General features: G+C 39.9%; 1 long non-coding RNA gene across 16 annotated transcripts in view; it reads left to right on the top strand.

Annotated features, from left to right (window-relative positions):
- LOC147361060 (uncharacterized) overlaps positions 1 to 20,078 on the top strand; it is a 137,850-nt gene that overhangs the window by 69,593 nt on the left and 48,179 nt on the right. Inside the window, exon 5 of one of the 16 annotated variants that reach the window (XR_015139688.1) lies at positions 16,942 to 17,422. The exons of 13 other annotated variants lie outside the window; for them this stretch is intronic. This is a non-coding gene — a long non-coding RNA (uncharacterized LOC147361060). Of the gene's footprint in view, positions 1 to 7,496; positions 7,711 to 16,941; positions 17,423 to 20,078 lie in introns of those variants that run through there. 2 more of the 16 variants (XR_015139689.1, XR_015139697.1) reach the window with 2 other exon arrangements.

Genomic DNA, 20,078 nt, shown 5'->3' with positions numbered 1-20,078 from the left:
TCTTTTTTGGGTGTTAGTTCTAAAAGGTCTTGTAGGTCTTCATAGAACCGTTCAGCTTCTTCAGTGTTACTGGTTGGGGCATAGACTTGGATTACTGTGATATTGAATGGTTTGCCTTGAAAACGAACAGAGATCATTCTGTCGTTTTTGAGATTGCATCCAAGTACTGCATTTCAGACTCTTTTGTTGACCATGATGGCCACTCCATTTCTTCTGAGGGATTCCTGCCTGCAGTAGTAGATATAATGGTCATCTGAGTTAAATTCACCCATTCCAGTCCATTTCAGTTCTCTGATTCCTAGAATGTCGACATTCACTCTTGCTATCTCTTGTTTGACCACTTCCAATTTGCCTTGATTCATGGACCTGACATTCCAGGTTCCTATGCAATATTGCTCTTTACAGCATCGGACCTTGCTTCTATCACCAGTCATATCCACAGCTGAGTATTGTTTTTGCTTTGGCTCCATCCCTTCATTCTTTCTGGAGTTATTTCTCCACTGATCTCCAGTAGCATATTGGATACCTACTGACCTGGGGAGTTTCTCTTTCAGTATCCTATCATTTTGCCTTTTCATACTGTTCAGGGGTTCTCAAGGCAAGAATACTGAAGTGGTTTGCCATTCCCTTCTCCAGTGGACAACATTCTGTCAGATCTTTCCACCATGACCCGCCTGTCTTGGGTTGCCCCACGGGCATGGCTTAGTTTCACTGAGTTAGACAAGGTTGTGGTCCTGTGTGGATCACAATAAACTGTGGAAAATTCTGAAAGAGATGGGAATACCAGACCACCTGATCTGCCTCTTGAGAAATTTGTATGCAGGTCAGGAAGCAACAGTTAGAACTGGACATGGAACAACAGACTGGTTCCAAATAGGAAAAAGAGTTCGTCAAGGCTGTATATTGTCACCCTGTTTATTTAACTTATATGCAGAGTACATCATGAGAAATGCTGGACTGGAAGAAACACAAGCTGGAATCAAGATTGCCGGGAGAAATATCAATAACCTCAGATATGCAGATGACACCACCCTTATGGCAGAAAGTGAAGAGGAACTCAAAAGCCCCTTGATGACAGTGAAAGTGAAAGTGAATGTTGGCTTAAAGCTCAACATTCAGAAAACGACGATCATGGCATCCGGTCCCATCACTTCATGGGAAATAGATGGGGAAACAGTGTCAGACTTTATTTTTCTGGGCTCCAAAATCACTACAGATGGTGACTGCAGCCATGAAATTAAAAGATGCTTACTCCTTGGAAGGAAAGTTATGACCAACCTAGATAGCATATTCAAAAGCAGAGACATTACTTTGCCAACAAAGGTTCGTCTAGTCAAGGCTATGGTTTTTCTTGTGGTCATGTATGGATGTGAGAGTTGGACTGTGAAGAAGGCTGAGCGCCGAAGAATTGATGCTTTTGAACTGTGGTGTTGGAGAAGACTCTTGAAGAGTCCCTTGGACTGCAAGGAGATCCAACCAGTCCATTCTGAAGGAGATCAGCCCTGGGATTTCTTTGGAAGGAATGATGCTAAAGCTGAAACTCCAGTACTTTGGCCACCTCATGCGAAGAGTTGACTCATTGGAAAAGACTCTGATGCTGGGAGGGATTGGGGGCAGGAGGAGAAGGGGATGACAGAGGATGAGATGGCTGGATGGCATCACTGACTCGATGGATGTGAGTCTGAGTGAACTCCAGGAGATGGTGGTGGACAGGGAAGCCTGGCATGCTGCGATTCATGGGGTCGCAAAGAGTCGGACACGACTGAGCGACTGATCTGATCTGATCTGATCTGATGCCTTGTTTGGCATTCCTGTCTTTGGATTCCTGTCTTTCCCACTAGGTTATATCTTCAAGGGAAGAGAGCTTCCCTTTCATATTTGTGACTTTTCCTCAGAGAGCCTTCCTTGTGTATAGTAGGTATTCAGTAAATGCCTGCTGAATGAAGAAGTCAGTCAGTGGAAGTAAAGGCGATATACAAAGTGGAATGAAAAGGCATTGAAGGAAATTTGTGGGGTTTTTTGACTAAGATTGAACTTCATAATTCTATTTCCATTTGATGCTTCTTGTATACTACCCTTCTTGAGAAGGCTTCTTTATTTTCTGCCCAGTTTTGGGTCTGTCTACCCTTTCTGTGATCTTTATAGCCGTTACCTCCAGTGTATCTGGGCAGGCTCACCTCTTGTGTGAGACTTGTGATTGTCTCTGCTCTTTCCATCTCACTGAACACCTGGCGTCCCTCTGACAATGCTTCGAGTGACCAGGAAGATACCCTCCACTTCACTGTAATGTCTAAGAGTTCTGCCTTAGATCCCAAAGAATTTCTCCTATTTTTTTCCTAAAAGTTTTATAACTTTACATTTAAGTTTGTGATACATTTTGAGTTAATTTTTACGTAAATTATAAGACAGATTGAAGTTTATCTTTTACTTATTTTTTTGCCTGTGGATATTCAGTTGCTCCAGTACCATTTGTTGAAAAAATTCTTTTTCCATTGAATTGTTTTTGTATTGAATGTTTTTGTATTCAATTGACAAAGATTGAATTCGATCTTTGTCGAAGATCAGCTGGGTGTTATTTGTGAGAGTCTATTTCTGGGTTCTCTATTCTGTTCTGTTGATCTATGTGTTGATTCCTTCACCAATATCATGGTTTTGATTACTGTATCTGTATACTACATCCTGTAGACTGAACACATAGATACCTAAATGAAAAATACAATACCATTCACAATCACTCAAAACAACCCCCAAAACTTAGGTGTGTAAAGCTAACAAAACATGTATGGGACTATATGAAAAAGACTACATAACACTGATGAAAGAAATCAAAGATGTAAATAAGGAGAGAGAGATACTGTGTTCATGGATTAGAAGACTCAACAAAGTAAAGATGTCAGTTCTTCCCAAATTGATTTCAGATTTAATATATATCCTATCAAAATTCCAGTGAGTTTTTGCAAACATACATAAGACTATGCCAAAATTTATGTGAAAAGGCAAAGGAGTTCATAGTGAGGCAGGAGGCTGTAAGTTCCTCAACTGGATCCCGTGTATTGCTTATCTCAAGAAGTACAAGTAGAAGGGTGACTGATTGTAAATTTCCAACCTGGGCCCATCTATCTCCTACCTTAGGATTTGATGACATAAATATTAAATATTTTCTTAGAGTTCTACAGGTCCCTGAGCCTCTTAATTTTCTCTGTTGTTCAGATTGAATAATTTCTACTGTTCTATCTTCCAATTCACTAATTCTTTCCTCTCTCCTCTCCATTCTGATATTGAATCCATCCACTGGGCTTTTAATGTCAGTTACTATATTTTTCAGTTCTAAAATTTCCATTTGGCTTTTCTTTATTATCTTCTAATTCTTCTCTGAGACAGTTTTTCTCACTGAACAATTTTTCTGTTTTTCATTTCTTTCAAGTGGGTTCATAATTGGTCTTGGAAGCATTTTCACCATGGCTGCTTTGAAATATTTGTTAGATAGTCCCAAAATCTCTGTCACTTGAGATTGGTATCCATTGATTTTTTTAATGAAAAATTGGACATTTTTATATTGTGTTAGGATAATCTAGGTCTTATGTAAATCTTCTCTTTTAGCTGACAGATTCTGACAGTGCTGTGTCAGAGAAAAGAGACCCTATTACTGCCACGGGAATCTGGGTGGTCCAGGGGAGTCTGGGTTGTCCATATTTCCCACTTGGTCTCTGTTAACACCAGAGCAGGGACCATGCCTTAGTCTTACCTGGGCAGGGATGGGAGTTCCAGCTCTCTAGAGATACTGCAGTGCATCTGGCCTCCTTCCCACTGGGCCATAGTGAATTTTTTGGCTGTTCATTAAGCCTTCTCTGACAGTACCTCAGTGAGGTTTTCACATGTTTAAAAAAATATCTTATATTCACATTTTTTAAAATCTTCCTTATATCTAAGAAATGAATGTGACTAAATTTCCTTAATGAACTATTTAGTTTTCCATTTCTATCAATTCTCTGTGGCTTAATTCTTTTATTTGCAATAAATATCTTCTCCTTGTCTGAGCCTGGCAACTGCAAAGATGTTTTTTCCTCATCCATGATATATTTTCTTATATACAGCTACTATTTTCTCCCATCTTTATTTCTGCTTCTCCTACTGTTTATCACAAGTCACCTTATTCCTTTTGAAGGTGTATTTACATTGTGTGTGCTCTTTTTGAGCATTTCACTTTTGAAATAAAGGAGTGAAGTTAAAGTGCTGAGAACGCTGTTTCATGCATCCTGAGCTGAGATTTCTCCTGGTGAGTGAGGGAGGTGCATCTGAAGTTGACTGAGGAAGGGTCAATAGGAGAGATGAGACAGGGATCTGATTTTGAAGACTAGAACCCATTTCCTCTAAGGAAAGGAAAGAGTGCAAAACTATTTTGGATCCTATTTCCTTGTCTCAAGCCACTTGGGTGGTATAATGACAATCAGAAACTATAAATAGATAAGCTTTGCTAGAAGCATCTTAAAGCACCATCAGGAAATGACTGGTCTTAGTCATGATATTTTAAAAAGTAGCATGTTCCCAATTGATACCTTTATCTCCAATTTCACTTCTGCAAACATTATTCATGGATATTGTCACCACTTTGTCAATCTCTGGGATTCTCAGAGGTGTCCTTTTAATTAATGCCCCATCCTCCCTGCTATACAGACTTTTAGGCTTCTGGATGGCCAAATAGGATTTGAGTGATTGATTAGCAAGTTCTGCTAATGATTTTGATTAGCTTTATTTGTTTTGCATGTAATTATCTTTTCTTGGTAATTAGAGTTTAGTCATACTATTTATACTTGACGTAATTTTGGATAAAAAAATCCTAGCTAAACCCAGACATATTTATAATTTCCAAGCAATTATAGAACAATTCATCCAAATTTACAATAGCTGTATCTTCTGAGCAAAATAGTATTCCATTGTGTCTTAAAATGTAAACTAGTTTTTGCTAATGAAAAATGATAACATGAATTGGTTGTGTTTTTAAAAAAGGGTGTTTCCTGGAACCTCCCTGGCAGAACAGTGGTTAAGACTCTGTACTTCTAATGCAAGGAATGTGGGTTCAATCCCTGGTAGGGGAACTAAGATTCCACTTGCTGCATAATAGGGCCAAGAAAAAAATTCTTCCTGACAAACTATTTGCTAGATGAAATTGATATTAACCTAGGACATAGTAACCTTTTCTTCAGAGAGGCATTTGAGTGAGTTCGCCTTTTGGATCCATTTGTTAGATTAATCTTTTTTTCAGATCCCAATTATGCCGTATCTGGTATCTGGAAAAGAAATAGCACAGTGTCCTGTCCACTTGTGTTCACAGACCCCAAGAAAACATTCTGTTTGTGGACTTAGCATTCAGCTAGTATCTGAGCAGGTCTCCCTTTATCCCCTTAGGGAAAACGAAGTGGTTATCTGGATTTATCCAGGTCAACTGCAGAGCAGGACTGAGCAGAGCTTTAGCTGATCCTTCTCATAGTCCGTGGGCAGCTGTGTGGCTCGCTGAGCCCTTGCTGAAAAGAGCAGAGGTACCAGGGCACCCCGATGGGGTGCAGCAGCCCTGATTCTTTCCTGGACAATCAGTAAAGCCAATGGGAAGGGAACATTCCTGCACTTCTGACAGTGTACATTTCTTCAGCCACGTTCTTCTGTAAGTTTTCTTTTGGAGGCACTAATGATGAGTGTGAACCGCTTCCCATGGCTACTTTAAGGTCATATTAATTGGCTACTTTTGATTATAAAGCTTTTCAAAGAGACTATATATACTTTGGCGCAGATGCATATTAATGATATTTCTTTTGGAATTTGATGAAAGCAGCTTCAACTCCAATTTTTGTATGATTTGATAGTGGTTACAGAGTAATCTAAAATAAAGCTCCCAGCATGTCACAATTCCTGCAGCGATCCAAGGGAATGTTGGCACAGAATAACTCCCATGCCTATGCTTTGCCCGCCACCTGGCTGTCGTGAATGGCAGCTCACAAAGCCATGTCAGGGGACTTATGAACGTTGTTGGCAATGAACTGCCGCCTAAACAATTGAGCTCCCTTCAGCTTGGTTTTCCCACAGACACTGCTGACTGTGACTGCTGATAAGCCAAATAAGGCTGGAGGTCAACAATTCCCAGACTGCTCTTAATGATTAAAAGATCAACAGGTCTTAATGCTCAAGTCCTCTGAACCCAGGGCCAGTCAACCGGGTTTCAAAGAGAGTTTTCCCTTCTCTCTCTCTTTGTTTTTTTTAAAGATTTTTTTATGTGGACCATTTTTCAAAGTTTTTATTGAATTTGTTACAATATCATTTCTGTTTTATGTTTTGATTTTTTGGCACAAGGCATGTAGGATCTCAGCTCCCCAACCAGGGATCAAACCAGCACCCCCTGTATTGGAAGCCAGAAGTCCTAACTACCTGATGGTCAAGGAATTCCCTTTTTCTCTTTAAATTAGCAAAAACAGACAAAACGATTGTTAAGGGGAGCCGAAGGCTTTTCCCTGGTATTCTGGATTGTAAATTTGGCACTTAAAACATTGAACAGGGAGCAGCTATTAATTACTCTCCAAACTGAAGCTGCTGTCTCTTTGCCACCTTGATCTACACACTTGGTTAATGGAACCCTGACTTGGTCCCACACCATGGAGCAATGGGACTGAATAGCACACTGGAGCCTTGTGTGACTGCTGTGAATTAGTGGCTTCTCTTATCCTAAATTAGGCTCCTCGACATGTAATTATCCATCCCACACACTGAACCTATCTCCAAGGTATATGTTTCTGCAAGGCTAATGGCTGATTATAGCACAAAACAAGTGCAAAAAACAAGTCCTACTCTCTCCACCAGCTCCCTGTCACCACCGCCAGGCAAATTGTGCGTCCTCCTTCTGTTCTTCAGGCTAGGTCGCTGTAACATTTTTTAAAAATTGAAATATAGTTGATTTACAATATTATGTCAGTTTCAGATGTGCTGTAACATTTTGGTGATTACACAAAGAAAAAGTTAGCCCAAGGAAGTGTTGTTGGTTCTTCCTCCAACCCCTGCTTTTTTCTTTCTCTTCAGAATTTGAGCAAAAGGGGTCAAATTTGTTAGAAACAATAAAGCTGGATTTCATTTAAAACTTAGGAAACCACTCAAATCAAAACAGTTTACAGTGCTGCCAAAGGAGTTAACTGGATGTGTTATTTCTAAATGCATATTACTTACAAGATGATGAGAACTATCCTAAATTTGCCTGCAGTGAGTAATTCAAAGTGTGTTCCAGTTCTTAGTGAGATGAGGTTTCAGTCTGCCTGAGTATTCCGAGTATGTAGCAGCTTCAATATTTAGTGTCCTAGAGTTTACACACCGATAGCAGAAAAGACAATAGAGATAGGCAGTTCACTCTGAAAAAAAGGAATACAGCAAAATGGCCAAAACCTAAAAAAAGGGAAGTTCAAAGTAATTAATGGGCTTCCACGGTGGCTCAGATGGTAAAGAATCTGTCTGTAATGCAGGAAACCCAAGTTTGATCCTGGAGTCCAGAAGATCCTCTGGAGAAAGAAATGGCAGCCCACTCCAGTATTCTTGCCTGGAGAGCTCCATGGACAGAGGAACTGGTGGCTACAGTCTATGGGGTCACAAAGAATTGGACATAACTGAGTAACTAAGCACACACAAACTAATTAATAAGCCTACAAATGCAAGTTAAAAATCTATTTTTTTCCTATCAAATTTGCAAAGATATAAGAAATCATAATACTCAGGATTGGTGAAGAATACGGGAATTTTCTCCAGTCAGAGAGACTGGGTTTGCTTCCTAGCTCTTCGTCTTACTAATGAAGAGAACTTGGGCTATTTTTGTCGTTTATAAAATGTAGATAATGTTAGTAACCACCTCACAGAGTTTTTGAGAGAATTAGTGAAATAAAGTGTTTAATGTATTGTTTTGCACATGGTAAATGCCCAATTAATATTAGAATAATAATAATTATTATTGGCAGCTAAATTCCTGATACATTAAAAGGGGAGTGTAAACTGGTAAAACCTTTAAGAATGAACATTTGACATATATGTTAAAACTTTAATGATATGTATACTTTTGACTTAACTGTATAAATTTATAAGCTGTATAAATTTGTCCTTGGGAAACAAGGCACAATGATATATTTATGAGGATATCTTTCATGGTATTTTTTTATAATGATAAAGATGGAAACAATGAAAATAACTAAAAGCAAGGGAATAGTTAAAAATTATGGTTTGTCCAAAAACACTAAACTGAAAAGATACATGCACCCCAATATTCATAGCAGAATTATTTTTATTTTTAGACTTTAAACTTTTTAGTTTGTATTGGGGTATAGCTGATTAACCATGTTGTGATCATTTCAGATGAACAGGGAAGGGACTCAGCCATACATATATATGCATCCATTCCCACCCAAACACCCTTTCTCTCCAGACTGGCACGTAACATTGAGTAGAGTTCCATGTACTACACAGTAGACCCTTGTTGTTATCCATTTTGAAGATAGCAGCGTGTACATGACCTTTCCAAACTCCCTAACTCTCCATTCCCCCTGGCAACCATAAGTTGGTTTTCTGAGTCTGTGAGTCTCTTTCTGTTTTGTAAGTAAGTTCATTTGTACCGTTTCTTTTTAGATTCCACATATAAGGAATGTCATATGGTATTTCTCCTTCTCTGTCTGGCTTACTTCACTCAGTATGACCCTCTTTAGGTCCATCCATGTTGCTACAAATAGTTTATTTTATTCTTTTTAATGGCTGAGTAATATTCCATTGTTTATAGGTACCACATCATCTTTATCCATTCCTCTGTTGATGGACATTTAGGTTGCTTCCATGTTTTGGCTACTGTAAGTAGTGCCTAACAGCATTATTTATAATTCCCAAGGCATGGAAGCAACCTAAATGTCCATCAATAGATGAATGGGTACTTGGCATGACCAAGTACCATAAATTGAGTGGATTAAACAATGGAAAATTTTTTTTTCAGTTCAGAAATATTTAGGAACCCTTTCACTTTCATTAATCTTTCATGTCTTCTGTCTCCTAATCTTTGGCATTCTGCTGCCCTTGGAATAGACCACTCCATAACAAATATTTTCCTACACAGGTAATCTTTAACTGTGTATTTATCTTTTTTAAAAAATATATAAATTTATTTATGTTAATTAGAGGCTAATTACTTTACAATATTGTAGTGGTTTTGCCATACATTGACATGAATCAGCCATGGGTGTACATGTGTTCCTCATCCTGAACCCCCCTCCCACCTCCCTCCCCATCCCAGCCCTCTGGGTCATCCCACTGCACGAGCCCCGAGCACCCTGTATCATGCATCGAACCTGGACTGGCGATCCATTTCACATATGATAATATACATGTTTCAATGCCATTCTCCCAAATCATCCCACCCTCGCCCTCTCCCACAGAGTCCAAAAGACTGTTCTATACATCTGTGTCTCTTTTGCTGTCTCGTATACAGGGTTATCGTTACCACCTTTCTAAATTCCATATGTATGTGTTAGTATACTGTATTGGTGTTTTTCTTTCTGGCTTACTTCACTCTCTATAATAGGCTCCAGTTTCATCCACCTCATTAGAGCTGATTCAAATGTATTCTTTTTAATGGCTCAGTAATACTCCATTGTGTGTATGTACCACAGCTTTCTTAGCCATTCGTCTGCTAGATCTAGGTTGGAGATCTAGGTTGCTTCCCTGTCCTGGCTATTATAAACAGTGCTGCGATGAACATTGAGGTACACGTGTCTCTTTCAATTCTGGTTTCCTCTGTGTGTATGCCCAGCAGTGGGATTGCTGGGTCATATGGCAGTTCTATTTCCAGTTTTTATAGGGATCTCCACACTCTTCTCCATAGTGGCTGTACTAGTTTGCATTCCCAACAGTGTAAGAGGGTTCCCTTTTCTCCACACCCTCTTCAGCATTTATTGCTTGTAGACTTTTGGATAGCAGCCATTCTGACTGGTGTGAAATGGTACCTCATTGTGGTTTGATTTGCATTTCTCTGATAATGAGTGATGTTGAGCATCTTTTCATGTAAACAATGGAAATTTATTTTCTCTCTGTCCTGGAGGCCAGATGGCCAAGATCAAGGTTTCATTCAGGGCTGGTTTCACTCTGAGGTCTCTCTCTTTGGCGTACAGGTGACTTCTTTTCTTGTGTCTTCACATGGTCTTCCCTTTGTAATTGTGTCCAAACTTCCTCTTCTAATAAGGACACCAAGTTGTACTAGATTAGAGCCCTCTCTAGTGAACTAATTTAATTTAATTTAATTATATTTTAAATATCCTGTCTCCAAACATAGCCACATTCTGAGGTACTAGAGCTTTAGGGCTTTAGCATATGAATGGGGGACATAATTCAGCCCAATAATAGAAATTATTTGACAGTATCTCTCATCTGAGATTGCTCTTCTGAGCCATATGATAAAGAAACTAGGTGTCACTTCCTCTTCCCTTCAATGGAATGTTTTCAGCCCCTTTAAAGAGCCCCTTGAGGAAGACTAAAAATGGATATCTCTCTTTGAAAGTCTGCTCATTGGCCCCAGCGTGGACAGTGGTGGAGTTTCACTTTGGGTAAAGGGGACCTTAGATTGGTAGTCCAAACTCACTTCTGGAAAGCAGTGACGTTCAAGGGTTTTCCTGGCACTTTGAGTCTGCGCCTGTGTTTAGTCCCCAGTCCCTATCTCAGCCCAGAATGAAGCATTCCAGGTAGACCTCCCAGGGGGCACTTCCTGAGGGAGAAGGTGGTGTCCCAGCATCTCACCAGTTTCAGAGGCACAGTCTGAAGATGAAGTCTTTTTCTAGGCATGTCAGGGGCCACCCAAGGAGAATGAGCCACTGGTGAAGAGCAGTAGTAAAAATGGTTCTATAATTCTATCAACCAGAAGCTCCCTTCATTATATAAATCCAACTTACTTTCATTAAAACAGGTTTTAAAGAAGAAAGGATATAGGCGATTTTTCTCAACTGGATGGTAACTACAGTTTAAGATTAAGTTAAGATTAAGCTAGACACATCAAGTTCAACCCTGTGTTTGAAAGGTTGGGAAACTGGTCCTCCAAGACTCTCAGGATTTGCTTCCAATCACACATCCGACGGGGATTCCCTGATGGCTCAGATGGTTAACAATAGGCCTGCAATGCAGTAGACCTGGGTTTGATCCCTGGATTGGGAAGATCCTCTGGAGAGGGAAATGGCAACTCACTCCAGTATTCTTGCTTAGAGAATCCCATGGACAGAGGAGCCTGGCAGGCTACAGGACATGGTTTTTAAATGTACCCAAAACCTTGATTGCCCATGACCTTTATATTGCCTGTGGTCACTTTCAAATAAATTGCTTTGAAATTTTTTCATTTTTGTGTGCTCTTAGTCAGTATAACGGAGAAGGCAATGGCAACCCACTCCAGTACTCTTGCCTGGAAAATCCCATGGATGAAGGAGCCTGGTAGGCTGCAGTCCATGGGGTTGCGAAGAGTCGGACACAATTGAGTGACTTCACTTTCACTTTTCACTTTCATGCATTGGAGGAGGAAATGGCAACCCACTCCAGTGTTCTTGCCTAGAGAATCCCAGGGACGGCAGGGCCTGGTGGGCTGCCGTCTATGGGATCGCACAGAGTCGGACACGACTAAAGCGACTTAGCAGCAGCAGCAGCAGTCAGTATAATTTAGAAATTACTCAGGTTGGTGAGGAAATTTTTAAGATAACTCAGCACATATACCAGAAAACAAAACATTACAAAAACTGCCTACTTCTGAGCTGTGGTTCCTTGGCAGAGAAACCTGTCTGAAAAGAACTGACATTTATAGGGTATGACCCCTGCCTTATGTCTAACTCCTTCCACTCTCTGTTGTGGGCTTCCTGGGACTTGCCCCTGCCACCATTCGCCACTGAACTTGAGAAGTGAAGTAAGAGCCACTGAAATGTCCACAGAGCAAAGAGTAGATAGGACCCCATTCTGGTCACCTCATGATGCACGCACGTCACAATGCAAAGGCAATTCATTACTTTACAGTGAGAAATCACTATGACAGGACCCGAAATACTTAGAATCTGCATGTCATTCTCCATGTAAACAGATTTACATGAGAAGCCACATAGTAATTATAAAATTTTACATGAGTATGGAATTAGAAAATGGGGAGTTAATAGCATCTGGCTAAAACAGCTGGAGGTATCCTTTTCCTAAAAGGGATGTTCTTACTAATGGGAGTACATTATTTGAAGTCCATTAGCTAATACTCATTCATCCCTAGATGTGCTTGGATAGGCATTCTAGCATCTACCTCAGTGACTCACCTTGTTCTGTGTTTCCTAACTGACCATCTCCTTTTAATTGATGCATTCTTTATTTAGACATGTCAATACACTTAATCATATCATGGTGGAATTAGCCCTGCTTAGGAGCCATTCTGTCTCTTTAAAACGATGGCCATTCATCCATCAAATATTTATGGAGTGTTTCCTATGCACCAGGCTCTGTGCCCTGAATTAGGCTTACAGCAGTAAGCGAAACAAACAAATGATACAGTCTGGTGGGGGAAATAACAATTTAACAAGCAATCACAATAATGTGTGATAACAGAATGAAAATAACAAGGAGCCATAAATCACATCACCCCTAGTCTAGGGGGCTTCTGGGAGAAAGTGATGCCAAATTTGAGAACTGAAGGATGGAGTTGGAAAAGGCAGAAATGAGAAAAGTATTTTTTTTTTAATTAATTTTTATTGGAGTATAGTTGCTTTATAATGTTGTGTTAGTTTCTACTGTATAGCAAAGTGAATCAGCTATATTTATACATATATCCCTTCTTTTTTTGGATTTCCTTCCCATTTAGGTCACCACAGAGCCCTGAGTAGAGTTCCTTGAGCTATACAGTAGGTTTTCATTGGTTATCTATTTTAAACATATCAGTAGTATATATATGTCAATCCCAATTTCCCAATTCATCCCATTTCTCCCTTCCCCTATTGTGTCCATATGTTTGTTCTCTACATCTGTGTCTCTATTTCTGTTTTGCAAATAAGAACATCTATACCATTCTTCTAGATTCCACATACATGTGCTAATATATAATATTTGTTTTTCTCTTTCTGACTTATTCACTCTGTATGACAGTCTCTAAGGTCCGTCCACATCTCTACAATTTCATTCCTTTTTATGAAAGAGTAATACTCCATTGTATCATGTACCATATCTTTTTTATTCATTCCTCATGTCCTGACTGTTATAAATAGTGCTGCAATGAACACTGAGATGCACATGTCTTTTTGAATTATGGATTTCTCTGGGTATATGCCCAATAGTGAGATTGCTGGGTCATATGGTAGTTCTACATTTAATTTTTTAAGGAATTGTTCTCCATAGTGGTGGTAACAATTTACATTCCAACCAACAGTGCAAGAGGTTTCTCCGCTCTCCATATCCCCTTCAACATTTATTGTTTGTAGATTTTTTAATGATGGCCGCTCTGACAGGTGTGAGGGGATACCTCATTGTAGTTTTGGTTTGCATTTCTCTAATAATTAGTGATGTTGAACAAATTTTCATGAGTTTGTTGGCCATCTATATGTCTTCTTTGGAGAAATGTCTGTTTAGGTCTTCAGCCCATTTTTTTATTAAGTTGTTTGTTTTTTGATACTAAGCTGCATGAGAAGAAAAGTATTATTGGTAAAGGGGACTTCCTTTGTGAAGGCTTTGAGGAGAGAGAGTACAAGCTACCTGTAAGGCACTGAAATACTATCATTAGGGCTAAGATAAAGGTGAAGATGATAATGGCTGGTGGTCTTGGTAGGGAACTTCATGAAGGATCTTAGTAGACCTCTTATGGAGACTGAACTGTATCCTGAAAACAATGGGGAAGACTCTGGAGGGTTTTAGCAGGAGAATGATGATTAAGTTTGCAGTTTGGAGAGATCACTCTGGCTGTAGCATGGAGAAGGGATTCGCAGGGAGAAAGATTAGAAAGTGTGAAGCCAAAGAAAAGATCATGGCATGACTGCAGGCAAGAATGGGTGGGTTAAGAGGGTGAATCATGGTAGTGACAGTGAGAGAATGGAGAAAATATTGTTTTGAGATGTACTTATGGGGAAGATTGACTTCCCTGGTGGCTCAGTAAAGCATCTGCCTACAATGTGGGAGACCCAGGTTTGATCCCTGGGTCAGGAAGATCCCCTGGAGAAGGAAATAGCAACCCACTCCGGTACTCTTGCCTAGAAAATCCCATGGACGGTGCAGTCTGGTAGGCTGCAATCCATGGGGTCACAAAGAGTTGGACATGACTGAGTGACTTCACTTTGTCACTTTTTTGTCTTTTATGGAGAAGATTAGATAAGACTTGATGCCTGGATCAAATGTGTGGATGATGAATTCAGGCCAGAACATATTGAGTCTGAAGTGTTCATGAGTCTGTAAGGTGGTTAGATATGTAAATCTGTAGTCCAGGAGAAATGTCAGAGCTAGAGATAAGATTTTAGAATCATCACACCAGTATGGTCTTTGAAGCTATGAGAGGAGGTAAGCTCATTTATGGAAAGTATGGAGAATACAGGAAGAGATGAGCATTAAATTTCAGCTGGAAAAAAAAAGCAGCCTGAAAGTTAGAGGAGGTAGTTTAGATGAATGGGCAATTTGAACCTCAAATCCTGTCCTGTCTGTCTGCTTTCCAGAACCATTTTTCTATTCTGATTCTCTTAACATGGGTTTCTCTGGAAAATCTTCTAAGGCAGTGGTTAATGTTCATGCTTCATATACTTGTTCAAACCCAGGGTAGCACAGATGAAGAAAAAGGAAGAGAAGAAAGAAAAATGAGAATCAAAGCAAAATGATGTCAGTGGGGACCAGGTCATGGAGATTATTAGATGTGTTAAAGAAATTGGACTCTATCCATGTGTGTTAGTTGCTCAGTCGTGTCCGACTCTTTGCGACCCCATGGACTGTAGCCTGCCAAGCTCCTCTGTCCACAGAATTCTCCAGGCAAGCATACTGGAGTAGGTTGCCATGCTTCCTACCATTTCACAATAAACATACCTCCCAAATTGATGAGTTCCAGCAACATATCAGATGGCCAGTCCAGCCAGGTCTCCAGCAGAGTGAACACAGTAACAGTGGGTCTGTGGTGCACACTTGGGAAGGAGATGAAGGAAAAGAGCTGGCAAAGGAAGAAAAAGTGAAGAAATCAATAGATGCTTACTGGAGGTTTGGGGACATGCCCTTTTGTGCTCATTGCATGACAGTATAGCTTGATAATACTAAGCTCCCATTTGAGGACAACAGATCAGGTTATAAAATTTATAACAGCTTTCTGCACCTTCTGCCATTTGGCCTTTGGGCTCATTTAAAATGTAGTGGTCACAACGCTCTTTGCGCCCATAGGTCAGCAGAAGAATTATCTTCCTACCTCTGATTATAGCATATTATCATTTAAGAGGGGGCTCTTCTAATCTTTGCATGCTGCTCTCCCATCTGTCCCTTCAGTTTGCACTTTTGCCCAAATTCAAGCTAAAATCACAGCTAACCCTATAATGTAAGATGTCTGTGGTGCTTAGTGTTAACTTGCTGAACTGAAAGGATCAAACAGACTGCTGCTGCTGCTGTTAAGTCGCTTCAGTGTCCAACTCTGCGTGACCCCATAGATGGCAGCCCACCAGGCTCCCCCGTCCCTGGGATTCTCCAGGCAAGAACACTGGAGTGGGTTGCCATTTCCTTCTCCAATGCATGAAAGTGAAAAGTGAAAGTGAAGTCTCTCAGTCGTGTCCGACTCTTCGCAACCCCATGGACTGCAGCCTACCAGGCTCCTCCGTCCATGGGATTTTCCAGGCAAGAGTACTGGAGTGGGGTGCCATTGCCTTCTCCGATCAAACAGACTGTAAACTTTTCTAAACAAGAAAAGCCTCTTAGATTGACGGCTTCCTGAAAATTTGCTTATTTTCATTTCACTGCTTTATAAATTATCATCAGGAAGTTGAATCTCTGTTGTCTATAAACAATATGATGAAGTACAGGTTTTTACCTCTAACGGATTTGTTTTTAAAGGAAGGAAAGTTTGGATTCAAATATTTCAAAGATGTTTTCTACGATCCCTTGTTATTTAAAACTCATTCATTAAACATCTGATGAATAGGTCTATTACATTTTTTCAAGCTGATGAAATGCTCGTTTTGGAAGGATAGAATGAATGATCTCACAGTGACTTCACTGCAATACATCTTTGTCAATGTCCAGTGTTATATGGAATTGAGTCACAATTTGCTCTACAAATTGACAGGCTAGCAGCTACTATTTTTCATGTATAAGCAGGAGTCTGTCTTTGATCTTAATCATATATTCAGTAGTAGAGGAGATGGAGGTGGTGCAGCATTATTATTTTCCCTGCATAGAAAATTGTACCACAAAATAAATCATGTGCAGAGCTATCATAATGGCCACAGTGGTTATGACAGGAAAAAAGAATAGTTACAGCTACCCTTCAGTACACGGTGAAATAGTGAACAATTTGTTAAATATCCCTGGGGTCCATTAAACTGGCATATGATCAGTTTGGTGGCTACCCAGCCTCAGTGGGAATCAATTAGAATTCACCAAAAATGAAAATGGACGAATCTGGAAAATCAGTGTTAGATTTACAAGGGAAAGCAAACACATAACATCATAGAGCTGAGAATAATCTTGGAAGGCACTCTCTGAAGGCTGTTGGTCAGAGAGGATTGTGTAGTGCCGTGTTCATAGTTTTTTGATGGTTTCTTCTGCAATATTTTAAGCCATCACTGCAAGGGAATTAAATTAGTCAGATTTAGCCTCCACAACATGAAAGAATCATTCTGCAAATTGCAGCCATTATTAATTTTGTTCCAGAAGCAGCCTTGAATGAAACATCCGTGTGATTTTTCTTTTCTTTTTGCATTTAAACTACAGATAAAGACTACCGATTGCTCCAATAAATGCTATGAAAATGCTGGAGACTTTACGGCATTCCTTTTAAAGTCAGATATTCAATTGTGAAAGATGTTCGAACAATCTCATGATGGATGTTCATTAGTTCACTGCTCTCAAGACAAGTTACTACTCCACATCTCTGATACTGATCATGTTTTTGCAGTCATGATTGAGCTATTGAAGAAAAAGCACTCTACAGAGCTCTCTCAACTGTGTCCAAACCAGCACCAACTTGAAATATCATTGACTTACTCAGCAGCATCAAAACCCACAAAAGCAAATAGGTTAGATCCATCCCAGAGACTTTTCTGCAGCAGTAAATGGATTTGCCCTTTTTAGAGCAGGGAGCACAGTTCCGATACAATTATTCTTATTGGACTAGATGAAGGAATTTACTTCAAATGAGGTTGCTAGTTGTCCTGTGGAAACTGTGTCAGAATAAATATCCAGCTACTCTTCAGAGGCATAATTTGTTCATTCTCCTGTGAAACATGTGCGCCTCATGAACTGTAGATAGCTGACTTTGTTTAGATGGCGGAAAAATTCTTTTATTCTATTAACACTTGCCTTGCTCAGGTAAAGTACCATTTTAATGAAAACACCTTGACATCCAGTTCTTTGCAAAAGGGCTATTTTCACATGCCAGATGTCCTGAAGCAATCTCTCTTTGTTACTTGTTCACAATCAATTTTATTAAGGGAAAAATTCCAAGTGACAGATGTCACCAGTGAATGTCCACTTCAGTTTAAGGAAGAAGTACTTTGAAATGTATCATTGTCGGGTAACTATTTAAATGCAAAGCCTATATTGCTACAATTTGACAAGAGGTAAAGCTTTTCAGTTGCAGGAAGATAGACATGCAGTTACTCCTGTGACAGAGCACATAATTCATCCTTCTCCAAAATCTGAACCTCCCTGAACATAAGATAGTGCTGGACATAATGGGCACCTCTGTAACAGGAGATGCTTGACAATGAAAGAGATGATAATTGTGGCCCAGTGCTTCATATGAGGGAGTTTGATTGACCGAAAGCAAAGACGAGAGTGACTGGTATATGCCATGACCAGTAGGAATAGGCTGGCATGTGTTTTCAAGAACAAACAAAACTTTTGTATTGTTTCTAAAAATATTGCATTCCTACTAGGTATAAAATGTTAGGTTGGAATTCTAAGAGATACAAAATCACTGTGGGGTAACTTGGATTTCTTGGTGTGGCTTGGACTGTGAACGGTGACATCTCATTTTTCTACCCTTTAAAAAAATGTATTTATTTATTTATTTGACTGCACCGAATCTTGATTGCAGCACACCAAATCTTTAGTTGCGACCTGTGAACTCTTAATTGTGGCATGTGGGATCTATTTCCCTGACCAGATTTCGAAGAACTCAGGCCCTGTGCACTGGGAGTGCAGACACCTGGCCACTGGACCACTAGGGAAATCCTCATTTCTCTGTCATGAAATTTAAGGACTGCCAACTTTGGGCCTCCAGTTAATAGAAGATTGGTTTACAATGATCTTGAAATGAGATAGTGAGAACTGTCCCTGAAGCGGAATCCTTTGGGAGAGCTTCTTACATTGGACTGAGAGTTAGGCAATAAGAGACCCAGGAATACAGCAAATAAACTTGGGTGTGTTTACATAGGTCATTCCTAACACCAAGACCCCTATGGATGTTTAAAGCAGCTGTTGAATATATTAAGACTTATATCTTATTCCTTCATCCATTGACTCTGGAAACATCAACACTATTTAACCAAGTCCCAGGTAGCCTCCATTTATATATGTCAAGGTGGGACGTCCCTCTTCTGTTGGCTCCTTAAATGGAATGCTCCTTGTCCTCTAATATCCTGGACGTGACATATTCCATGTCCTCACTGTAAAGGTGTCATTTAGAAACTGGACTCTTTATCTATTCATATGTCCTGCCCAACTGACAAAGGTATTCTTATTTTTTCTTTGACAGGGATTACTTTTTCTCCTTAGACTTTTCTTTTAAATATTTAACATATTAAGTTGAGTATTACAGCTGAGCCTGCTTTTTCACTGGTATCAGGGATAATACTGGAGCAGATAGTGTTGGAAATATCCCCTTTTCAAAGAGATGTATTTTTTTTTTTCCATTTGGCCTCTGATTAAATCAGTGCTTCCAATTTATCATAGCATGTTAGTAACAAAACCAGTCAATTTTTGCCAGGGCCATTCCATCTTCTAGCAAAATCTCCAGGATACAAAGAGTACATTTATCATGAGGGGATTATAAAGGTTCATTTCGACATTTCAAGGGAGACTGATTATATGTATTCTTTTCATAGGATGTTGAAAATCTATTTGTATATCAGTTATGCCCAAGAAGCTACAGCTCTTGACAGCTTTCCTACCTCCAAAGTTAGGCTATTGGATCCCACACTTAGGGGAAATTTAGCTTGCTATGCTGGGAGGGATTGGGGGCAGGAGGAGAAGGGGACGACAGAGGATGAGATGGCTGGATGGCATCACCAACTCGATGGACGTGAGTTTGAGTGAACTCTGGGAGTTGGTGATGGACAGGGAGGCCTGGTGTGCTGCAGTTCATGGGGTCGCAAAGAGTCAGACACGACTGAGCAACTGAACTGACTGAACTGAACTGATGGACTGAATATTTGTGCTCCCCACCCCCTAAATTCATATATTAAAATCTAACTCCCAAGATGATGGTGTTAAGAGGCGGGACTTTTGAGAGGTGCTTAGGTCATGAGAGTGAGATTAGTGCCCTCATAAAAGAGATCCCAAAGAAATTTTTTAAAAATTAAAAGATAAGAAAAACAATGAAAGAGATCCCAGAGAGATATCCCTTCCCAGAGGTCACAGCAAAAAGGTACATCTATAAACCAGGAAGTAGGCTCTTAACACACACGAAATCTGCCAGTACTGGAGGGTGGATTTCCCACCCTCCAGACCTGTGAGAAATACGTATTTGTTTATAAGTCACCTAGTTTATAGTATTTTTGTTATAGCAGCCCAAACTAAGATGTAGCTTAAATATGGTTCCTGCTGCTGCTGCTGCTAAGTCACTTCAGTCCTGGCCGACTCTGTGCGACCCCATAGACGGCAGCCCACCAGGCTCCCCCATCCCT

This window comes from Bos grunniens, chromosome 13, assembly GCF_055505025.1.
Source record: "Bos grunniens cultivar Pamir isolate PY7600 chromosome 13, Bosgru_T2T1.0, whole genome shotgun sequence".
Taxonomy (NCBI): Eukaryota; Metazoa; Chordata; class Mammalia; order Artiodactyla; family Bovidae; genus Bos; species Bos grunniens.
The sequence above is the reverse complement of the archived record's forward strand: the minus strand, read 5'-3'. Positions and strand labels throughout refer to the sequence as shown.